We start from the raw sequence: 22,381 nt of genomic DNA, 5'->3' as shown, positions 1-22,381 counted from the left end.
CTTGCCACGAGAAGGTTGCGCACCAAATGAGGATCCACCAGCTCCATCTGTATAAGATCGAGTGTTGCCCCCTCTCGATGCGTGCGGTTTCTCTGGGCGCTCTGGTTTTTTTTCTCCCACATGTAAACACTCATTGATTTTCTGATTAAACCCCTTGATATATAAAGGACCACATAACTTGGGGGGGGGGGGGGGGGGGAATTTGGCGCAGGCTCGCCGCGTGGCTGTGGCTGCCTTCACGCCTGTCTGTGGTTTATCCTCGCATCTCTTATCCTCGCGATGTGAGTGAGCAAATACTCTACGGATTACAAGTTGAACGTATCGTAATTTATTTCCTGCATGACTTTGTTGATGTATCTGGAAGGTGAAATAGGTGCCACGGTGGCGAGATTGTATCTCCCTCACCTGGTATCTCGAAGGAAGTGGGTTCGGCCCCGACCCTGACATCTGTATATTTGGAGTTTATGTGATCGTGTGGATTTTTATCCAGGTCCTCCGGCTTTTCCCTCCACATTTTAAAATATGCTTTTAGATTACCTGGCTGCAATACATTTCAACATGATACGCCACTTCGTTGAGCTATCATTTGTGATGGCTAGGTCGCTTCAGAAAAATAGCTATGAAGCTCAGTGGGCCTTAGCTGGTAAAATTAAAAAAGTTTTAGTTTTATTATGTGCTGGTTCCATTATTTATTTGTCATACTACACTTATTGCAAGGTGTTACCTCCTCTCATAAAAATTATTCCGCGTACTATTATACTTGACTTCCAAATGAGAATGCAACATTCGACCTCATACTTAACTTGCAAATGCAATTTTTTTTAAATGTTAACCTTCTGATTCCGAGTCAGGTACTTTACGACAACCACCTGGCTCGATATAAAATGCCGATTGACCAAACAGAAGCAGACTGGAGCAAGCCAGTGGAGGAGATGGCAAAATTAAATCAAAGCATTCTCAGCCCACAACTGGGGACGAGAACAGCTACGGAAACAATGTTTGGACAAAGAGAGGCCTTTGTCCAGCAACGGGAGGTTACAGGCTGATAACATTGGTCCCAAAGCATTGCTTAGAGCAGTGTTCTTCATTACAAGGCCGGAGGGCCACTGGCCGCCCCTGGTGGCCTTCGGTGCGGCCCATGACGCGTGGCCCCCAACAATGCACAATATATCAAGAGCATCCCCTGCAGGTGGTGGTGGCGACCCTCACACTACTGATGGCTTGTTGGCGAAAGTGGCCCCCCTCTGAAAATTAGTGAAGAACAGTGGCTTAGATTCATGAAATAATTTCACTGGAAGTTCTTTTCCCTCAAAATTTGGTGACATTTATGCAGAGGGAAACGTAGAAAATACTATATCATACTTGATTTGAAGCTTTCGTGACTGCAGCAATTACTCTTTGGTTACGTAGAAAGAAAATAAATTAAATAATAGAATACGACGTTTCGATTGCAACACAAGCAACCGTCATCAGGTAGAACAAAATTTGAGAGAGAGACAAAACACAGACACGGAGACACACAGACAGACACGCAAGCAGAAAGAGACAACACAGAGACATACAGAGAGAGACACACAACATCGGCACACGGAGACCCAATGCCTCTGTGTCGAGGCCTTAAATAGAGAGAGGGGGGGGCAGAGAGAGAGGTGGGTCTACTGGAGCAGCTGCTGGAGCAGAGAAATTAGCATGTCAATAAAAGACCCAACAAGACTGGTACATTTTAGAGAGAGTTGTGTGGAAATCCACCCCGAAGCGACCGAGGGAGAGAAAGAGCGAATGGACCTATGAGAGCCTAGTAAATTTTAGAGAGAGAAATAGATAGTTTGAGAAAACAAAATGTAGCAATTTTTTTTTTAAATGTAATGCAATGCAACACAGAGAGTCGGCTAACACACAGTTAACGCATAGCCTGGTTGATACTATAACATACATTAAATCAAGATGTGTCATTGGTGGTGGGAATGCATAGATTGCAGTGTGGAGTTTATCTACAAGAGAACACAAATAGCATACATTGTGTAGTGGCGTGTATAGTGTCTCTGTGGTATAGCGCCAGTACCGAGAGAAGGGCGGTACTGTAGGTGTGGAGTCTCTTTCTAGCACCGGGATGAGTACAGAACGGAAGGGCCCGTAGGGGGCATAGTTCGGGTGACAGTGAGAGAGAGGTCGGGTGAGGACATGGTAGTCTGGGTGGACCCGAGAAGGCGCATTACCGGATGAGATAGTAACGAGGGCCAAAGAGGTGGTGAGAGGGACACATGATGTAGGCCTAGAGTCTCTGAGAAGGATCTGGAAGGGGGCGTGGCCAAGGGCAGAGCCTGGCCACGCCGTAACCCTTAAAGGCTGAGTCCCGAGAGCGATCTTGGCTCTTCGTTTCTGGGAATGGAATCCGCCGGCTACGTCTTCGGTCTTCAGTCTTCGGGCTTCATGCACGGCATCATGGACCAGGCAGGGTATAAGCTGACCTGGTTCAAATATATAGTTATCCCGTCGAGTGGTTACGTAGCTAAACGTGGTGGTCACCACCCTAAGTCATTATCCTGTCAAGTTGTTATATGGTTACCCCATTATAGTAAGAATAAACGTGTTGCCTCCAAGTTCGAGTGTCCACTTCTGTGGAACTCACTAAAATTGTATAACTACTGTTTGATACTCTTTGGTTCTTTTGGTAAAGTCACGTAGGTCGAAATAAAATAAAACAAATCACGACGTTTCGATCGTAACACAAGCGATCCTCATCAGGTGGGACAACCACAGCAAGAAAATGCTGAAGTCGGCGGGAGAGCTGCCGTGGCAAGAGGTTATATAGGTAAGAAAGGGGGGAGGAGGCAAGGGGGGAGAGAGAGAGGGGGGGGGGTATGGGGTAGGGGAAGGGGGGGGACGTGAGCGCTAGGGGAAGAGGACGTGAGGCTGGGGGGGGGGGGGATGTGGGCGGGGCTATAAGTGAGAAGTTGGGGAAGAACAGATAGAAGACGTGAGGCTGGGGGAGGGCGTGGGCGGGGCTAGAAGTGGGAAGCTGGGGAAGAACAGATAAAAATGTGCTAGTAAACCGGCAGGTAATGATGGAAACAACAAGTTAAGGCATTACCTGGTTGATAACATCCTTCCAATGGTTATTCAATTTGTATCCATCTTCTTGGTTGAAGTTTTGTCTATGTTTATATATCTGGATGGCTTCATGAACAAACCTTTGATAATAGCCCGAAGATTTGCAGAGTACCTTGGTCTCGGAAAAAAAACAATATCATGCGAGCCCACAGCGTTATAACAATTGTCAGCTACGACACAGGTATTGGTTCTGCCATGTTTCAGATCTGCCTTGTGTTCGCGAACACGGTCCGAGACATGTCGTTTCATTTTCCCAATGTAACTGATATCGCAGGTACAAATCAGTTTGTAGACTCCAGGGTATTGCATGTCATGGGATTAGATCACAGATTCTGTGTACTGTATTGCATCGGACCTGGATCGTGTGTTTGTTTGAGAGTTTGGAAATCTCTTTGGTAACACCTTCTATGTATGGTAAAGTTGTAAAGGTGTTACGGAGGGCTTAACAAACACACTGGGCGTGGTTATGCCCGTACACTGAGAGGCGCTTACATCGACGTCCGCACCGTTCAACCTGGGGGGCTGACAAGGAGCTGGGATCCCCCACGGCCCTACCCCTCAGAGGGGGAGATGCTATATAAGGCGGTGAGCCGGAGGGCTCGGGGTTCAGTGTTCAGCCTTAACCAGTGAAGCAAGAAGACCTGCTAGATAGGCCCTGGGACTCCCCTGGCTCAGGACCGACCAGGGCAAGCCAGTGGCGTGGCCCCGAGAGCCCAGATCCGATGCTCTTGTAAGAGCCGGTCTGGGGACTCAGGGTGCCGTAATCCCAGCTTAACCAGGGCTGGGTTAGCTAGCCTCCCCTAGCCCGGTAGTGGAGGACCTAGGAGTAGGCTAGCTGTGACATAGAGTGTTGATCTCCCAGTTATACGGGTGAAGGGGCCGATACCCCTTCAAGTGTTGTACATCTCGGCCTGTTATGTACTTTGTGCTTAATAAATAAGTGTGCCTCCAACTACGTCGTCCAAGTCTCCTGGAACCTACTACAAAGTGATGGTTTTGATTGGATTCTCAGGAGATTGTTTCTCCATGGTTGGAGAAACAGCTTTGTGAATAATCCGGTCCAAGTACCCATTCATCCTGAGGGCTTGGTGTACGTGTTCCAGTTCACTGGCTAGATGGTATTGGTCAGAGATGCAGTGGGCCATATGGTGCAGTATTTTGATGAGGGAATTCTTCTGGGCCGGATGGTGGTGGGAATCAGGTTTTAGATAGGAATCTGTGTGGGTGGCTTTCCTGTGGACAGAGTGTCCCAACGAGCCATCAGGCCTCTTCTCAAACAGAACATCCAGGAATGGTAGCTTACCATCCTTCTCCACTTCCATGGTGAATTTGAGGAATGAGTGTATGGAATTGATGTGGTTGAGAAATTGGTTCAATGCTGGCAGGCCATGTGGTCAAATGACTGTTTGATACACTCGTTGCATACAAACCAGATGTGGCATCGCCGTGTCCTATGTTAATGTGAGAGATTAGCATGTTAATGGAAGATCTCAGAGCAGCAACGTCGAGCTCGGTAAGCGATGTGGCTGTGTTAGTGTGGGAAATTTAACCTGAAAATAATAAATAACATCGGAAGGTGGTAGGATGGGAACATCACAGCCAGTTATGACTTAAACTGGTTGATAACGTCCTTCCAATGATTGCTCAGCTTATACCAATCTTCTCGGTTGAAGTTGTGTCTGTATATGTGGATGGCTTCATGAACGAGTATTTGTTGATAGCCAGTGGGTTTGTCAAGTTCCTTCGTCTTAGAGAAATCAATTTCGTGTGAGCCCACCGCATGAAAACAATGATCAGCCACGGCCGAGGTATTGGTCCGATCGTGTTTCAGATCTGCCTTATGTTCACGAACTAGGTCCAAGACATGTCGCTTAGTTTCCCCAATGTAACTACTGCCGCAGACACAGCTTAATTTGTAGACGCCGGGGTATTGCATGTCAGGGATCACATCCTTCACAGATGGGATCACGACTTTTATGTACTGTGTTAAATCGAACCTGGATCTTGTGTTCGCTCATGATTTTGAAGATCTTTTTGGTGACCCCTGTTATGTATGTCAAGGTGATGGGTTTGATTGGGTCCTCAGATGATTCTTTTCCAACGGTTGGGGTGATAGCTGTACGGATTGTGTAGTCTGAATATCCATTGGTGTACGTGTTTCAATTCACTGGCGAGGTGATGATGGTCGGAAATACATAGAGCTCTATGATGTAGAGTTTTGATGAGGGAATTCTTCTGGGAAGGATTGTGCATCTGTATGGGTGGCTTTCCTATAGACAGAGTGTGCTATTGAGCCATCTGGTCTCCTTTAGATTAAAACATCCAAGAATGGTAGCTTGCCATCCTATTCCACCTCCATTGTGAATTTGATGGCTGGGTGTATGGAATTGATGTGGTTGAGGAATTGGTTCAGAGCTGGTCGGCCATGTGGCCAAATGATGAACGTGTCATCTACGTACCTCTTCCACAAGGACGGACGTAGAATGGATGCCTGGATGGCATCTGTCTCAAATTATTCCATGAAAACATTGGATACAACTGGATATAAAGGAGAACCCATTGGGGTACCTTCAATTTGTTTGTAGAAAGTTCCATTCCAGGTGAAGTAAGTGTTTGTGGGGCAATGTCTCACCAGCATTCAGTCCTTGTTGGACCAAGTCTTCAATGATTGCCATGGTGTCAGGCACAGGAACGTTGGTAAACAAAGAAACTACATCGAAACTAACGAGTGAATCACCTGGAGATAGTGAGATGTTCTTAATTAACGATACCAAGTGAGCTGAGTTAAGTACAGCTGAGGTGGTCTTACCAGTGAATGGTTGTAAGGTCTCAGACAGAAATCGGGCCAACTTGTAGGTGGATGAGTCAATGGTGGAGATGATATGATGAAGGGGTGTACCCTTTTTATGGGTTTTTGGTAAGCCATACAATCTGGGTGGTCTAGCAGCAGAGGATTTTAAGGAGAACCGCTTGGTTCGTTCGATTAAAGATGTCGAATCGGTGATATTGTTGGTTTTCGTAATTAGGCTGTTGGTGGAATATCTTTGAATTTTTGTATAGCAACCATCATTAAGCAGGTCCTGAATTTTGTGATTGTATGTGGTTATGCCCATGATAACTGTGGCATTGCCCTTGTCGGCTGAGAAAATGACAATGTCATCTCTCTTTTTTATTTGGAAAGCTCAAAGCGCTCATCATTACTGATGTTGCTAATAGGTGTCTTAGCGTTTTTGAAGATTGCAGCAATTTCCGAACTTTCCACGTCTCCAGTGATGTGTCCCAAACCGTTGAGGGCTACGTCAACCTGGCCAATGATATCATCAACTGGGATGTGTTTAGGAGTGTCTGCGAAATTCAGCCCTTTAGATAGAACCGATTTTAGGCCGTCGTAAATTAGAATGTTATTCTGATTAATAACAACCTTGTCAATTCGATGTAAAGCTTTCGTGACTGCAGGGATTCATCTTCTTGGTTCTTTCGGTAAAGTCACGTAGAAGGGAAGTAATAAAATAATAAAAATAAAACATAATAAAATAAAATAATTCTCACGACGTTTCGGCCACAACGCAAGCAGCCGTCCTCAGGTGAAGAATGAGACACTACCAAGCTAGGAGCTTATATATAAGCTGGGTTGGAGGTGGAAGAGCGCCTTAACAAAAATAATGTGCATATGAAGAGGAATTTAGCATATTCATGGGAAATGCGTAGGAGGTGGGCGGGGGGGTATCAAAGTCATATTATGCCCGTGCATTATGCAGGATCAGCAGCACCAAGGGGGGGTGCAGGGAGTAGCATTAACAAAGGAAAGGAATGTTAATGATATGTAGCTGCAGTTACTAAACAACTACGCAGAAAACTAAAGTATAAACTACATACAAAACTAAAGTATAAACTGCATAGCACCATCAGTATACTTACTATACTCTACAATAAGCTGAGTTACTAACAGCAAGTAATACATTACAATTCTACGTCGTAAAAATTATATAATATGCTTCCATCTAAACTTTATTCTCTTACATCACACGAGCATATACCGTACTATATACTGCCATAGATAAACCCAACATTAAATTATATACTGTATTGCTATAAACCGCCCTATACCTTATACATTTTAATATAACACTATGTATTATTCTACCCACCCTAATGTGTATCGAAATGGTTTATTACGTCCTTCCAATGATTGCTAAGCCAGAATCCATCTTCTCGGTTAAAATTGTCTCTGTGTTTGTATATGTGGATCGCCTCATGAACGAATTTCTCATGATAGCCAGATGGCTTGCAGAGAACCTCTGTCTTGGAGAAGTCAATGTCATGTGAGCCCACCGAGTTGTAACAGTGATCTGCCACGGCTGAGGTGTTTGTCCTACCGTGTTTCAGGTCAGCTTTATGTTCACGGATGCGGTCCGAGACATGTCGTTTGGTTTCCCCAATGTAACTGCTACCACAGAGGCAACTTAGTTTGTAGACGCCAGGGTACTGTATGTCTGGAACCACATCTTTTACAGACGGTACCAGATCACGGATTTTATGTACTGTGTTGAATCGGACCTGGATCTTGTGTTTAATCAGGATTTTGGAGATCTTTTTTGTGACCCCAGCAATGTAGGGTAAGGTGATGGTCTTGAAAGGCTCCTCAACAGGATCCTTCTTGATGGTTGGAGTGATGGCTTTGCGGATTGTGTAGTCGGAGTAACCATTAGCCTTAAGAGCTTGGCTTACGTGTTTGAGTTCACTGGAAATGTGTTCATGGTCGGAGATGCATTGGGCTCTATGATATAGAGTCTTGATGAGGGAATTATTCTGGGATGGATGGTGGTGGGAATCCGGTTTTAGGTAAGCATCCGTATGGGTGGCTTTCCTGTAGACAGAGTGGCTCATTGAACCATCAGGTCTCCTTTTGATTAGGACATCCAAAAAGGGTAGCTTGCCATCCTTTTCGACTTCCATGGTGAATCTGATGGCTGGGTGTATGGAATTGATGTGGTCGAGAAATTGGTCTAGAGCAGGCCGGCCATGTGGCCAGATGACGAAAGTGTCGTCTACGTACCTCTTCCATAAGGTCGGGCGTAGAGTGGCAGTCTGGATGGCGTCTGTCTCAAATTTCTCCATGAAGATGTTGGCTACAACCGGAGATAGGGGGGAGCCCATTGGGGTGCCCTCAGTTTGCTTGTAGAAAGTTTCATTCCAGGTGAAGTATGTATTGGTTAAGCAGTGTCTCCCCAGGGGGGGTACCCCAGCATTCAGTCCTTGATGAACCAAGTCTTCAATGATTGCGATGGTGTCAGGTACAGGAACCTTGGTGAATAAGGAAACCACATCAAAACTGACAAGCAGGTCGTCTGGGGACAGGGCAATCCCCTTGATTGTCGATACCAGGTCAGTAGAGTTTAGTACCGCAGAGGTGGTTTTTCCAGTGAAAAAGCCGTAGGATTTCAGACAAAAAACGAGCCAATTTATAGGTGGGGGAGTTGATAGTAGAGACAATGGGACGAAGAGGTGTATCTTCTTTATGTATCTTTGGCAAGCCGTATAATCTTGGTGGCCTGGCTGCAGAAGGTTTCAACGAGAACTGTGTGGTCTGATCAAATAATGCGGTTGAATCAGAAATGATTTTGTTGGTTTTAGTGACGAGGCTGTTGGTGGGGTCTCTTTTTATTTTTGTATAGCTGCCATCGTTGAGTAGTTCTTGAATTTTGTTGTTGTATTCTATTTTGTCCATGATGACAGTGGCATTGCCTTTGTCGGCTGAGAGGATGACAATGTCATCCCTCTTTTTTAATTGAGCTAATTCAAAACGCTCATCTTTGCTGATGTTGCTAGCTGGCATCTTAGCGTTCTTGAGGGTTGCAGAGATTTCAGATCTTGCTACGTCTGCAGCGATGTGACTCAAGCCCTTGAGAGCTACATCTACTCGAGCAATTATATCATTAACTGGTATGTGTCTAGGTGTGACTGCAAAGTTTAGTCCTTTAGCTAAAACGGATTTCAGACCTTCAGAAATAGAACTGTTACTGCGATTAATTACGACTTTGTTAACATCTAGCTTTTCAATGTGTGGGTCCGGTTTCTTGTTTGAGAGGCGGTTTAATTTGGAAATCAAGTTGTCCTTACATTTAGTCGACATAGCGGCAGCTGAAGAGGCAGTCATTTTTTCTACATGTTCCCAATCCGATGTGGACATTGTTGCACTCAAAAATAAGTGTGATTTGTAGAGTGTCTTGTCTAACTGATCTAGTTCGGTGCGCGTAAATTTGATTTTCTCTGAGATAAGAGCTAAGCTAGTTCTAGACAGAATTCGTTTCGCATTAGAAGAAGTTACAGCAGCAGATGTTAGTGTAAATGCGTTTGGTATTACCTTAGAGTCGCGGCATCTCTTCAGAAAGGTGAGAGACTCGATTAGCTGAGCCTTCTTATCACGGAGCTTGCTGAAGGATCTCAAAGTTATGTGGAAACCCTCCCCGTAGAGGCGGTTAAATTTCGATTTAAAGCTTTCGTGACTGCAGGGATTCATCTTCTTGGTTCTTTCGGTAAAGTCACGTAGAAGGGAAGTAATAAAATAATAAAAATAAAACATAATAAAATAAAATAATTCTCACGACGTTTCGGCCACAACGCAAGCAGCCATCCTCAGGTGAAGAATGAGACACTACCAAGCTAGGAGCTTATATATAAGCTGGGTTGGAGGTGGAAGAGCGCCTTAACAAAAAGAATGTGCATATGAAGAGGAATTTAGCATATTCATGGGAAATGCGTAGGAGGTGGGCGAGGGGGGTTTCAAAGTCATATTATGCCCATGCATTATGCAGGATCAGCAGCACCAAGGGGGGGTGCAGGGAGTAGCATTAACAAAGGAAAGGAATGTTAATGATATGTAGCTGCAGTTACTAAACAGTTTTGATGTGGTTTCCTTATTCACCAAGGTTCCTGTACCTAATCAACGATTTTTGGGTTTAGATCGCGTTATTTATAAATGTGTCGTAACCCTCCACCACCCGACACGGCCAATCAGTAAAAAAAGTGTCACGTTGACAAAAGACAAATAGTTCACTGCTTTAGCCCACCGGTGTGTTGAAGCGTGAAACCACAACATTTACAATTTGAGTACGACGTTTCGCTGGTAATTGCATCCAGCATCATCGGGCAATTCGCCAGAATGGTGAGGCTCTGCTGTGTCTCCCGTTCTTATATAGAGCAGCAGCAGGGTGACGTCATCATTAACTCATTAACTCATCAGGTGCAAAGATTTGAGGGGGGGGGGGTTATTGTAATTATATACTTGATTAGTAATAATTCTATTGTTACGATGCGAGTTGTAGATTAGTAATCATTTGGAATGTGTTCTATTGTGATTATGCTACATTAATAATCAGTTAGTGCTTGTTTCCCTTATAAGGAATTGTAATGCATCTTATTTAATAATACGCTTCCAGGCCGCACTAAGCCTGTAGCTGTCTGAGCGATTAAAGTTATTTCTGTTTCTCTCAATCTCAATGGATTCTCTAATTAGTCTTTGCCAGTAGTAACTAGTTTTACACAACACTTCAACGTTGTCAAAATCAATTGAGTGTCCCTGTTGGCAAGCATGTTCTGCCACTGCCGACAGTTGTGTTTGCGATAGTTTAATATTTCTCTGGTGTTCTTTTAGTCTTACACTAACGTTACGCCCTGTCTGTCCAATATAGCATCTGCCACATACACAATTAATCCGATATACACCTTCTGTTGATAATTTAGGTAATTCGTCTTTAGTGCACGTTACTAGTTGTTGAATTTTGTGTACTGTACCAAATCTTACTGTAATGTTTTGCTTTTGCAAAACACGGGCTAATTTGTCAGTTACTCCTGAGATAAATGGTATTTTTATTGTTTTAATAATCTGATCGCTTTCAGCAGTGTTGCTTTGCGATCGTGATTTGGCATTTAGTGCTCTGTTAACTTGAGCATTATTGTAGCCATTCTGTCTTAGTGCTTCCTTAACATGTTTAATCTCTCTCACTAGACTTTCATTATCTGACACTGTTTTAGCCCGATGTATGAGCGTCTTGATTAGAGAGGATTTCTGAGCTGGGTGATGATGCGATTTCATCACCCAGCTCAGAAATCCTCTCTAATTTACGACGGCCTAAAATCGGTTCTATCTAAAGGGCTGAATTTCGCAGACACTCCTAAACACATCCCAGTTGATGATATCATTGGCCAGGTTGACGTAGCCCTCAAGGGTTTGGGACACATCACTGGAGACGTGGAAAGTTCGGAAATTGCTGCAATCTTCAAAAACGCTAAGACACCTATTAGCAACATCAGTAATGATGAGCGCTTTGAGCTTTCCAAATATAAAAGAGAGATGACATTGTCATCCTCTCAGCCGACAAGGGCAATGCCACAGTTATCTTGGGCATAACCACATACAATCACAAAATTCAGGACCTGCTTAATGATGGTTGCTATACAAAAATTCAAAGATATTCCACCAACAGCCTAATTACGAAAACCAACAATATCACCGATTCGACATCTTTAATCGAACGAACCAAGCGGTTCTCCTTAAAATCCTCTGCTGCTAGACCACCCAGATTGTATGGCTTACCAAAAACCCATAAAAAGGGTACACCCCTTCATCATATCATCTCCACCATTGACTCATCCACCTACAAGTTGGCCCGATTTCTGTCTGAGACCTTACAACCATTCACTGGTAAGACCACCTCAGCTGTACTTAACTCAGCTCACTTGGTATCGTTAATTAAGAACATCTCACTATCTCCAGGTGATTCACTCGTTAGTTTCGATGTAGTTTCTTTGTTTACCAACGTTCCTGTGCCTGACACCATGGCAATCATTGAAGACTTGGTCCAACAAGGACTGAATGCTGGTGAGACATTGCCCCACAAACACTTACTTCACCTGGAATGGAACTTTCTACAAACAAATTGAAGGTACCCCAATGGGTTCTCCTTTATATCCAGTTGTATCCAATGTTTTCATGGAATAATTTGAGACAGATGCCATCCAGGCATCCATTCTACGTCCGTCCTTGTGGAAGAGGTACGTAGATGACACGTTCATCATTTGGCCACATGGCCGACCAGCTCTGAACCAATTCCTCAACCACATCAATTCCATACACCCAGCCATCAAATTCACAATGGAGGTGGAATAGGATGGCAAGCTACCATTCTTGGATGTTTTAATCTAAAGGAGACCAGATGGCTCAATAGCACACTCTGTCTATAGGAAAGCCACCCATACAGATGCACAATCCTTCCCAGAAGAATTCCCTCATCAAAACTCTACATCATAGAGCTCTATGTATTTCCGACCATCATCACCTCGCCAGTGAATTGAAACACGTACACCAATGGATATTCAGACTACACAATCCGTACAGCTATCACCCCAACCGTTGGAAAAGAATCATCTGAGGACCCAATCAAACCCATCACCTTGACATACATAACAGGGGTCACCAAAAAGATCTTCAAAATCATGAGCGAACACAAGATCCAGGTTCGATTTAACACAGTACATAAAAGTCGTGATCCCATCTGTGAAGGATGTGATCCCTGACATGCAATACCCCGGCGTCTACAAATTAAGCTGTGTCTGCGGCAGTAGTTACATTGGGGAAACTAAGCGACATGTCTTGGACCTAGTTCGTGAACATAAGGCAGATCTGAAACACGATCGGACCAATACCTCGGCCGTGGCTGATCATTGTTTTCATGCGGTGGGCTCACACGAAATTGATTTCTCTAAGACGAAGGTACTTGACAAACCCACTGGCTATCAACAAATACTCGTTCATGAAGCCATCCACATATACAGACACAACTTCAACCGAGAAGATGGGTATAAGCTGAGCAATCATTGGAAGGACGTTATCAACCAGTTTAAGTCATAACTGGCTGTGATGTTCCCATCCTACCACCTTCCGATGTTATTTATTATTTTCAGGTTAAATTTCCCACACTAACACAGCCACATCGCTTACCGAGCTCGACGTTGCTGCTCTGAGATCTTCCATTAACATGCTAATCTCTCACATTAACATAGGACACGGAGATGCCACATCTGGTTTGTATGCAACGAGTGTATCAAACAGTCAATTGGCCACATGGCCTGCCAGCATTGAACCAATTTCTCAACCACATCAATTCCATACACCCTTTCCTCAAATTCACCATGGAAGTGGAGAAGGATGGTAAGCTACCATTCCTGGATGTTCTGTTTGAGAAGAGGCCTGATGGCTCGTTGGGACACTCTGTCCACAGGAAAGCCACCCACACAGATTCCTATCTAAAACCTGATTCCCACCACCATCCGGCCCAGAAGAATTCCCTCATCAAAATACTGCACCATATGGCCCACTGCATCTCTGACCAATACCATCTAGCCAGTGAACTGGAACACGTACACCAAGCCCTCAGGATGAATGGGTACTTGGACCGGATTATTCACAAAGCTGTTTCTCCAACCATGGAGAAACAATCTCCTGAGAATCCAATCAAAACCATCACTTTGTAGTAGGTTCCAGGAGACTTGAACGACGTAGTTGGAGGCACACTTATTTATTAAGCACAAAGTACATAACAGGCCGAGATGTACAACACTTGAAGGGGTATCGGCCCCTTCACCCGTATAACTGGGAGATCAACACTCTATGTCACAGCTAGCCTACTCCTAGGTCCTCCACTACCGGGCTAGGGGAGGCTAGCTAACCCAGCCCTGGTTAAGCTGGGATTACGGCACCCTGAGTCCCCAGACCGGCTCTTACAAGAGCATCAGATCTGGGCTCTCGGGGCCACGCCACTGGCTTGCCCTGGTCGGTCCTGAGCCAGGGGAGTCCCAGGGCCTATCTAGCAGGTCTTCTTGCTTCACTGGTTAAGGCTGAACACTGAACCCCGAGCCCTCCGGCTCACCGCCTTATATAGCATCTCCCCCTCTGAGGGGTAGGGCCGTGGGGGATCCCAGCTCCTTGTCAGCCCCCCAGGTTGAACGGTGCGGACGTCGATGTAAGCGCCTCCCAGTGTACGGGCATAACCACGCCCAGTGTGTTTGTTAAGCCCTCCGTAACACCTTTACAACTTTACCATACATAGAAGGTGTTACCAAAGAGATTTCCAAACTCTCAAACAAACACACGATCCAGGTCCGATGCAATACAGTACACAAAATCTGTGATCCAATCCCATGACATGCAATACCCTGGAGTCTACAAACTGATTTGTACCTGCGATATCAGTTACATTGGGAAAATGAAACGACATGTCTCGGACCGTGTTCGCGAGCACAAGGCAGATCTGAAACATGGCAGAACCAATACCTGTGTCGTAGCTGACAATTGTTATAACGCTGTGGGCTCGCATGATATTGTTTTTTTTCCGAGACCAAGGTACTCTGCAAATCTTCGGGCTATTATCAAAGGTTTGTTCATAAAGCCATCCAGATATATAAACATAGACAAAACTTCAACCAAGAAGATGGATACAAATTGAATAACCATTGGAATGATGTTATCAACCAGGTAATGCCTTAACTTGTTGTTTCCATCATTACCTGCCGGTTTACTAGCACATTTTTATCTGTTCTTCCCCAGATTCCCACTTCTAGCCCCGCCCACGCCCTCCCCCAGCCTCACGTCTTCTATCTGTTCTTCCCCAACTTCTCACTTATAGCCCCGCCCACATCCCCCCCCTTCCCCAGCCTCACGTCCTCTTCCCCTAGCGCTCACGCCCCCCCCTACCCCATACCCCCCCCCTCTCTCTCTCCCCCCTTGCCTCCTCCCCCCTTTCTTACCTATATAACCTCTTGCCACTGCAGCTCTCCCGCCGACTTCTGCATTTTCTTGCTGTGGTTGTCCCACCTGATGAGGATCGCTTGTGTTACGATCGAAACGTCGTGATTTGTTTTATTTTATTTCGACCTACGTGACTTTACCAAAAGAACCAAAGAGTATCAAACAGTAGTTATACAATTTTAGTGAGTTCCACAGAAGTGGACACTCGAACTTGGAGGCAACACGTTTATTCTTAATATAATGGGGTAACCATATAACAACTTGACAGGATAATGACTTAGGGTGGTGACCACCACGTTTAGCTACGTAACCACTCGACGGGATAACTATATATTTGAACCAGGTCAGCTTATACCCTGCCTGGTCCATGATGCCGTGCATGAAGCCCGAAGACCGAAGACCGAAGACGTAGCCGGCGGATTCCATTCCCAGAAACGAAGAGCCAAGATCGCTCTCGGGACTCAGCCTTTATGGGTTACGGCGTGGCCAGGCTCTGCCCTTGGCCACGCCCCCTTCCAGATCCTTCTCAGAGACTCTAGGCCTACATCATGTGTCCCTCTCACCACCTCTTTGGCCCTCGTTACTACCTCATCCGGTAATGTGCCTTCTCGGGTCCACCCAGACTACCATGTCCTCACCCGACCTCTCTCTCACTGTCACCCGAACTATGCCCCCTACGGGCCCTTCCGTTCTGTACTCATCCCGGTGCTAGAGAGAGACTCCACACCTACAGTACCGCCCTTCTCTCGGTACTGGCGCTATACCACAGAGACACTATACACGCCACTACACAATGTATGCTATTTGTGTTCTCTTGTAGATAAACTCCACACTGCAATCTATGCATTCCCACCACCAATGACACATCTTGATTTAATGTATGTTATAGTATCAACCAGGCTATGCGTTAACTGTGTGTTAGCCGACTCTCTGTGTTGCATTGCATTACATTTTTAAAAAAAATTGCTACATTTTGTTTTCTCAAACTATCTATTTCTCTCTCTAAAATTTACTAGGCTCTCATAGGTCCATTCGCTCTTTCTCTCCCTCGGTCGCTTCGGGGTGGATTTCCACACAACTCTCTCTAAAATGTACCAGTCTTGTTGGGTCTTTTATTGACATGCTAATTTCTCTGCTCCAGCAGCTGCTCCAGCAGACCCACCTCTCTCTCTGCCCCCCCCTCTCTCTATTTAAGGCCTCGACACAGAGGCATTGGGTCTCCGTGTGCCGATGTTGTGTGTCTCTCTCTGTATGTCTCTGTGTTGTCTCTTTCTGCTTGCGTGTCTGTCTGTGTGTCTCCGTGTCTGTGTTTTGTCTCTCTCTCAAATTTTGTTCTACCTGATGACGGTTGCTTGTGTTGCAATCGAAACGTTGTATTCTATTATTTAATTTATTTTCTTTCTACGTAACCAAAGAGTAATTGCTGCAGTCACGAAAGCTTCAAATCAAGTATGATATAGTATTTTCTACGTTTCCCTCTGCATAAATGTCACCAAATCTTGAGGGAAAAGAACTTCCAGTGAAATTATTTCATGAATCTAAGCCACTGTTCTTCACTAATTTTCAGAGGGGGGCCACTTTCGCCAACAAGCCATCAGTAGTGTGAGGGTCGCCACCACCACCTGCAGGGGATGCTCTTAATATATTGTGCATTGTTGGGGGCCACGCGTCATGGGCCGCACCGAAGGCCACCAGGGGCAGCCAGTGGCCCTCCGGCCTTGTAATGAAGAACACTGCTCTAAGCAATGCTTTGGGACCAATGTTATCAGCCTGTAACCTCCCGTTGCTGGACAAAGGCCTCTCTTTTTCCAAACATTGTTTCCGTAGCTGTTCTCGTCCCCAGTTGTGGGCTGAGAATGCTTTGATTTAATTTTGCCATCTCCTCCACTGGCTTGCTCCAGTCTGCTTCTGTTTGGTCAATCGGCATTTTATATCGAGCCAGGTGGTTGTCGTAAAGTACCTGACTCGGAATCAGAAGGTTAACATTTAAAAAAAATTGCATTTGCAAGTTAAGTATGAGGTCGAATGTTGCATTCTCATTTGGAAGTCAAGTATAATAGTACGCGGAATAATTTTTATGATAGGAGGTAACACCTTGCAATAAGTGTAGTATGACAAATAAATAATGGAACCAGCACATAATAAAACTAAAACTTTTTTAATTTTACCAGCTAAGGCCCACTGAGCTTCATAGCTATTTTTCTGAAGCGACCTAGCCATCACAAATCATAGCTCAACGAAGTGGCGTATCATGTTGAAATGTATTGCAGCCAGGTAATCTAAAAGCATATTTTAAAATGTGGAGGGAAAAGCCGGAGGACCTGGATAAAAATCCACACGATCACATAAACTCCAAATATACAGATGTCAGGGTCGGGGCCGAACCCACTTCCTTCGAGATACCAGGTGAGGGAGATACAATCTCGCCACCGTGGCACCTATTTCACCTTCCAGATACATCAACAAAGTCATGCAGGAAATAAATTACGATACGTTCAACTTGTAATCCGTAGAGTATTTGCTCACTCACATCGCGAGGATAAGAGATGCGAGGATAAACCACAGACAGGCGTGAAGGCAGCCACAGCCACGCGGCGAGCCTGCGCCAAATTCCCCTCCCCCCCCCCCAAGTTATGTGGTCCTTTATATATCAAGGGGTTTAATCAGAAAATCAATGAGTGTTTACATGTGGGAGAAAAAAAACCAGAGCGCCCAGAGAAACCGCACGCATCGAGAGGGGGCAACACTCGATCCTATACAGATGGAGCTGGTGGATCCTCATTTGGTGCGCAACCTTCTCGTGGCAAGCCAGGTGTATGTAGTGTGGCACCTCGTCCCCTATCGGGAAGGGAGTTTTACAACAGTCGTGCGATCCGTCAACCGTCGCCTCCGCTGCGCTGGATACCAGGCGGGCATGCTACCATCGTCCAGATGGAGAGGTCAACAGGGCTGTGGCAAGAGGTCAGCTTCTGACGGATTCCCCAACGTTGCCTCATCTGGGCGTGTGGAACTAGCCAGGCCTGCCTGGAACTAGCAAGGATACAGCTTAGACTAAGTGCCGCACTGTGTACAAAGACAAAGATCCCCCGTATAGCCTGAACAGGCTGTTGGCGAGCACCTATTAAGGCCGACACGGCGCACGAGGGGCTGGGTGGACAACACCACGCCCAGCTGCCTTCATATCGCACCAGGTACTTATTTAGGGCTGAGTCGATCTCGGGGATGCCCATGAGCGGTTCAGATGTTCGGCACTGATATTGGCTGTGAGCGGGAATCGAACTCGGTTCGCCGGGTTCGTAGCACAAATATCTCCCGTATAGCCTGTAACAGACTGTTGGGGCAAGTGCTGTCAGAGGAGGTGGGTTGCCAACACCACGCCTGGCCACCTTTGTATCCCTAGTGGCGATGTTTGCACACTGCACCAGGTACTCATTCGAGGCTGAGTCGACCTAGGGGAGGCCCAGGACCGACTCAGCCTCAAATGAGTACCTGGTGCAGTGTGTAAACAGTGTGTACAACAACAACCGCTATTCGCCACTAAGTGGCGGTGACATCACCACGGCGCTTGTGCCAGTCTATGTGTACGTTGAGGCCACGTGAAGTGTCAAACGCCCGCTGGCAGGTGGTCATGGGGCAGATCCAGGTGCCATGGGTCGACTGAGATGACTGACTGATGCACCACCTGTGCTCCCTACTGCGCCAACTTGCTGTGTTCTAACCGCCCTACGCTCCTCTGCCCTCCGTTGTTGTTGGAGGGCGACTTCAACTGCCCAGTAGCAGCATCCTTCACGAGCCTCCTCCACAGAGGCCGATCTTGACACCGCTGGTACCAGTCATTGGCAAGTCCACTCAGCTCCACATCCTATTGTAACACATCACTCTATCTCTTCTCTAGCCCGTGCCGCGCCCGTTTAGCTCCCTCTATCCGGCCGAACAAAAGCTGTTTAGGTATACGGTGGCTGGGCATGCGGGCTACATGACCCAGCCAACAGCCTTGCCTGCCGAAGGAGCTCACCAATGGGACTTTGTCCAGATGTTTCAAAGATTTGTGAGCTCCTCACACAATCCAGCCTGGTTAAACCCAGGTTGGATCGTAATCAGGCCAGCCTAAATGTTTCTAACCGGCGAAGATGTTCCATTACGGGGGGGGGGGGGGGGGGGTCCACGTTTCGCAAGCGTAGAGAAGGGAGGGCATGACTGTGGCCGAGAAGACCTGAAACTTCGTGTGGAGCAACAGATCAGGTAGCTTCCACACAGCGTGATGCAACTGATGAAAAGATAACGCCACTCGACTGATTCAGAGCGAGACCTCTGCTGTCAAACCGGAGCCGATCATGTACAGACACACACACCACATTTGTGTTGCATAATTCATGGATCTCATTTAGAAAGTGCTTCATATCTCTGTCCACATCATGATGGGGAATATACCCATTGGGTTTGTATAGTTGTACAACAGCCACCAACGCAAACACAAAATGGTAGCGTTGTCACCGTAGCACTTGTGTGGGGTTTAGTGCGCTTTGAGGCCCATTTGGTATGTGCATACCTGTCAACCCCTTATTAGTGCCTACCTTATTACAGACCAATTCAGACCTTATTGGTCACCCTGTACCCGTATAAATCTCAACGTTCATCCTACCAAGTCTATCACAAGGGAGAAACACAAACAAATAGACAAAAAATGTTTGCCCTTATTGAAACGGCTCTACGCCGTATGAACCTGAAAACTAAATTTCCCTGTACAAGAATAGCGATAAACCGTATGGGTTGACAAGTATGTGACTGGCACTTAAAATAGTCCCCCAGCTATCCTCCATCGCCACCTACAGGTGAGAGGTGACTGGGATGACTGCTGGTGATGGGTGGAGTGCAGTGATTCTCAAAGTGTGGTCCGACCTGACCTACCAGTGGTCCGCGGTCTGTGATGCAAACGCAGGTTATAGCGGATGTTTATATTGTACTTACGGTATTTAATAATGATTCGTTCATGAGGCGATCCACATATTCAAACACAGAGACAATTTTAACCGAGAAGATGGATTCTGGCTTAGCAATCATTGGAAGGACGTAATAAACCATTTCGATACACATTAGGGTGGGTAGAATAATACATAGTGTTATATTAAAATGTATAAGGTATAGGGCGGTTTATAGCAATACAGTATATAATTTAATGTTGAGTTTATCTATGGCAGTATATAGTACGGTATATGCTCGTGTGATGTAAGAGAATAAAGTTTAGATGGAAGCATATTATATAATTTTTACGACGTAGAATTGTAATGTATTACTTGCTGTTAGTAACTCAGCTTATTGTAGAGTATAGTAAGTATACTGATGGTGCTTTGCAGTTTATACTTTAGTTTTGTATGTAGTTTATACTTTAGTTTTCTACGTAGTTGTTTAGTAACTGCAGCTACATATCATTAACATTCCTTTCCTTTGTTAATGCTACTCCCTGCACCCCCCCTTGGTGCTGCTGATCCTGCATAATGCACGGGCATAATATGACTTTGAAACCCCCACGCCCACCTCCTACGCATTTCCCATGAATATGCTAAATTCCTCTTCATATGCACATTATTTTTGTTAAGGCGCTCTTTCACCTCCAACCCAGCTTATATATAAGCTCCTAGCTTGGTAGTGTCTCATTCTTCACCTGAGGACGGCTGCTTGCGTTGTGGCCGAAACGTCGTGAGAATTATTTTATTTTATTATGTTTTATTTTTATTATTTTATTACTTCCCTTCTACGTGACTTTACCGAAAGAACCAAGAAGATGAATCTTGTCAATGTCTATTTTTTTAACGAGTGGATTTGGCTTCTTCTTGGAAAGGAGGTTGAACATGGAAATCAGGTTATATTTGCATTTAGCTGACATTGAGGCGGCTGAAGAGGCTGTAATGTTATCAACATGTTCCCAATCAGATGTAGACATTTTTTCCCGTCAATGTTAAGTGTGACACGAAGGTAATACCGATCGCCTTTACACTGACATCTGCTGCTGTCACTTCTCCCAATGCTAAATAGAGCTTGTTCAGGGCCAGCATAGCCGTGATCTCAGGGAGAATAAGATTGCTCTGATTTGAACTAGATAATTTAGACAAGACTCTCCTGAAATCACACTGATTGTTCCTGATGCACCAGAATCATTCTCACTTGAGTCAGACAAGGAAGAGGATGAAACATCTGGTCCTGAAACATCAAGGTCACATGACCCATATTTTCTCCAATCCTCCTCCTCCTCATAACCACACCTCATAACACAAGGTGAACTGAAAGACCTTGTCAGGGATTGGGAACTATCCAAGAGTAAGGCAGAGCTGTTGGGCTCCAGACTGCAGCAGTGGAATCTCCTGGCAGGTGATGTTAGGGTTTCCATGTTCCGTGACCATCAACAGGATCTTATCCCATTCTTCTTCATGGAAGGTGATCTTGTAGCTTGCAACAACATCGATGGTGTGATGGCAGCCCTTAACATCGTTCATGATCCAGATGAGTGGAGATTGTTCATTGATTCATCAAAAACAAGGCAGACAACTACAGGGAGTTGGTGGAAAACCTCCTCAAGGCATACAAAAGCCTTGGTTGCAACATGTCACTAAAGATATATTTTTTGCATTCTCATCTCGATTTTTTCCTACCGAACTGCAGAGCAGTGAGCGACGAGCATGGCGAGTGATTTCACCAGGACATTGCAACAATGGAGAAACGCTATCAGGGCAAATGGAGCCTATCAATGATTGCAGACTATTACTGGATAGTGACAAGAGATGCTCCATTTAATGAATACAAGAGACAAGCCAAGAAGCGCCGAGTAGACATTGAATAAGGACTAAACTATCTACTGATTTTTTTTAAGTGTTACATGAACAGTACCGGTGACATGTTATCATGCAAAGCAACCATAAACACATGAAAACACCTAGCTTTACAATTTATGAGTAAAACTGTATCTACACAATATAAATAGATGTAACATGTAAAAACTTAAATATATTGAGAACAGTAGCCAATCAATTGTTTTAATTGTCATATTTGAATTCAGCACATCAAAATCCATAATAAGCAGCACATTTCATCTCTGAAGCAGACGTCTAAAATATTGTAGACCAGTGTTATGGGGCTGAGTGGCCAGCACAATGCCCAGCTGTCTTCATATCCCACCAGGTACTTATTTAAGGCTGGGTCGATCTATGGGAGGCCTATGAGCAGTCAAGATGTCCGTCACCGATGGTGGTTGTGAGCGAGAATCAAACTCGGGTCGTAGGGTTGGTTGTAACCACTCCACCACTGCTCTCCACACATCCGAATCAGAATATTTATTGAAACTAGAAGAATCCGATGAGCTATGAAGCTTTTTTCACAGATTTCCAGTCGGAGCGGGTCAGGACGTTACAACAATAGCCGCGGTGACGTCCCCACGTCGCTTGTGCCAAGGTATGGTGCACTTGAGGCCAT

The sequence above is a fragment of the Lampetra planeri genome, chromosome 19 (assembly GCF_965212315.1).
Source record: "Lampetra planeri chromosome 19, kcLamPlan1.2.h2, whole genome shotgun sequence".
In the NCBI taxonomy this organism is placed as follows: domain Eukaryota; kingdom Metazoa; phylum Chordata; class Hyperoartia; order Petromyzontiformes; family Petromyzontidae; genus Lampetra; species Lampetra planeri.
This window is presented reverse-complemented; position numbering follows the sequence as displayed.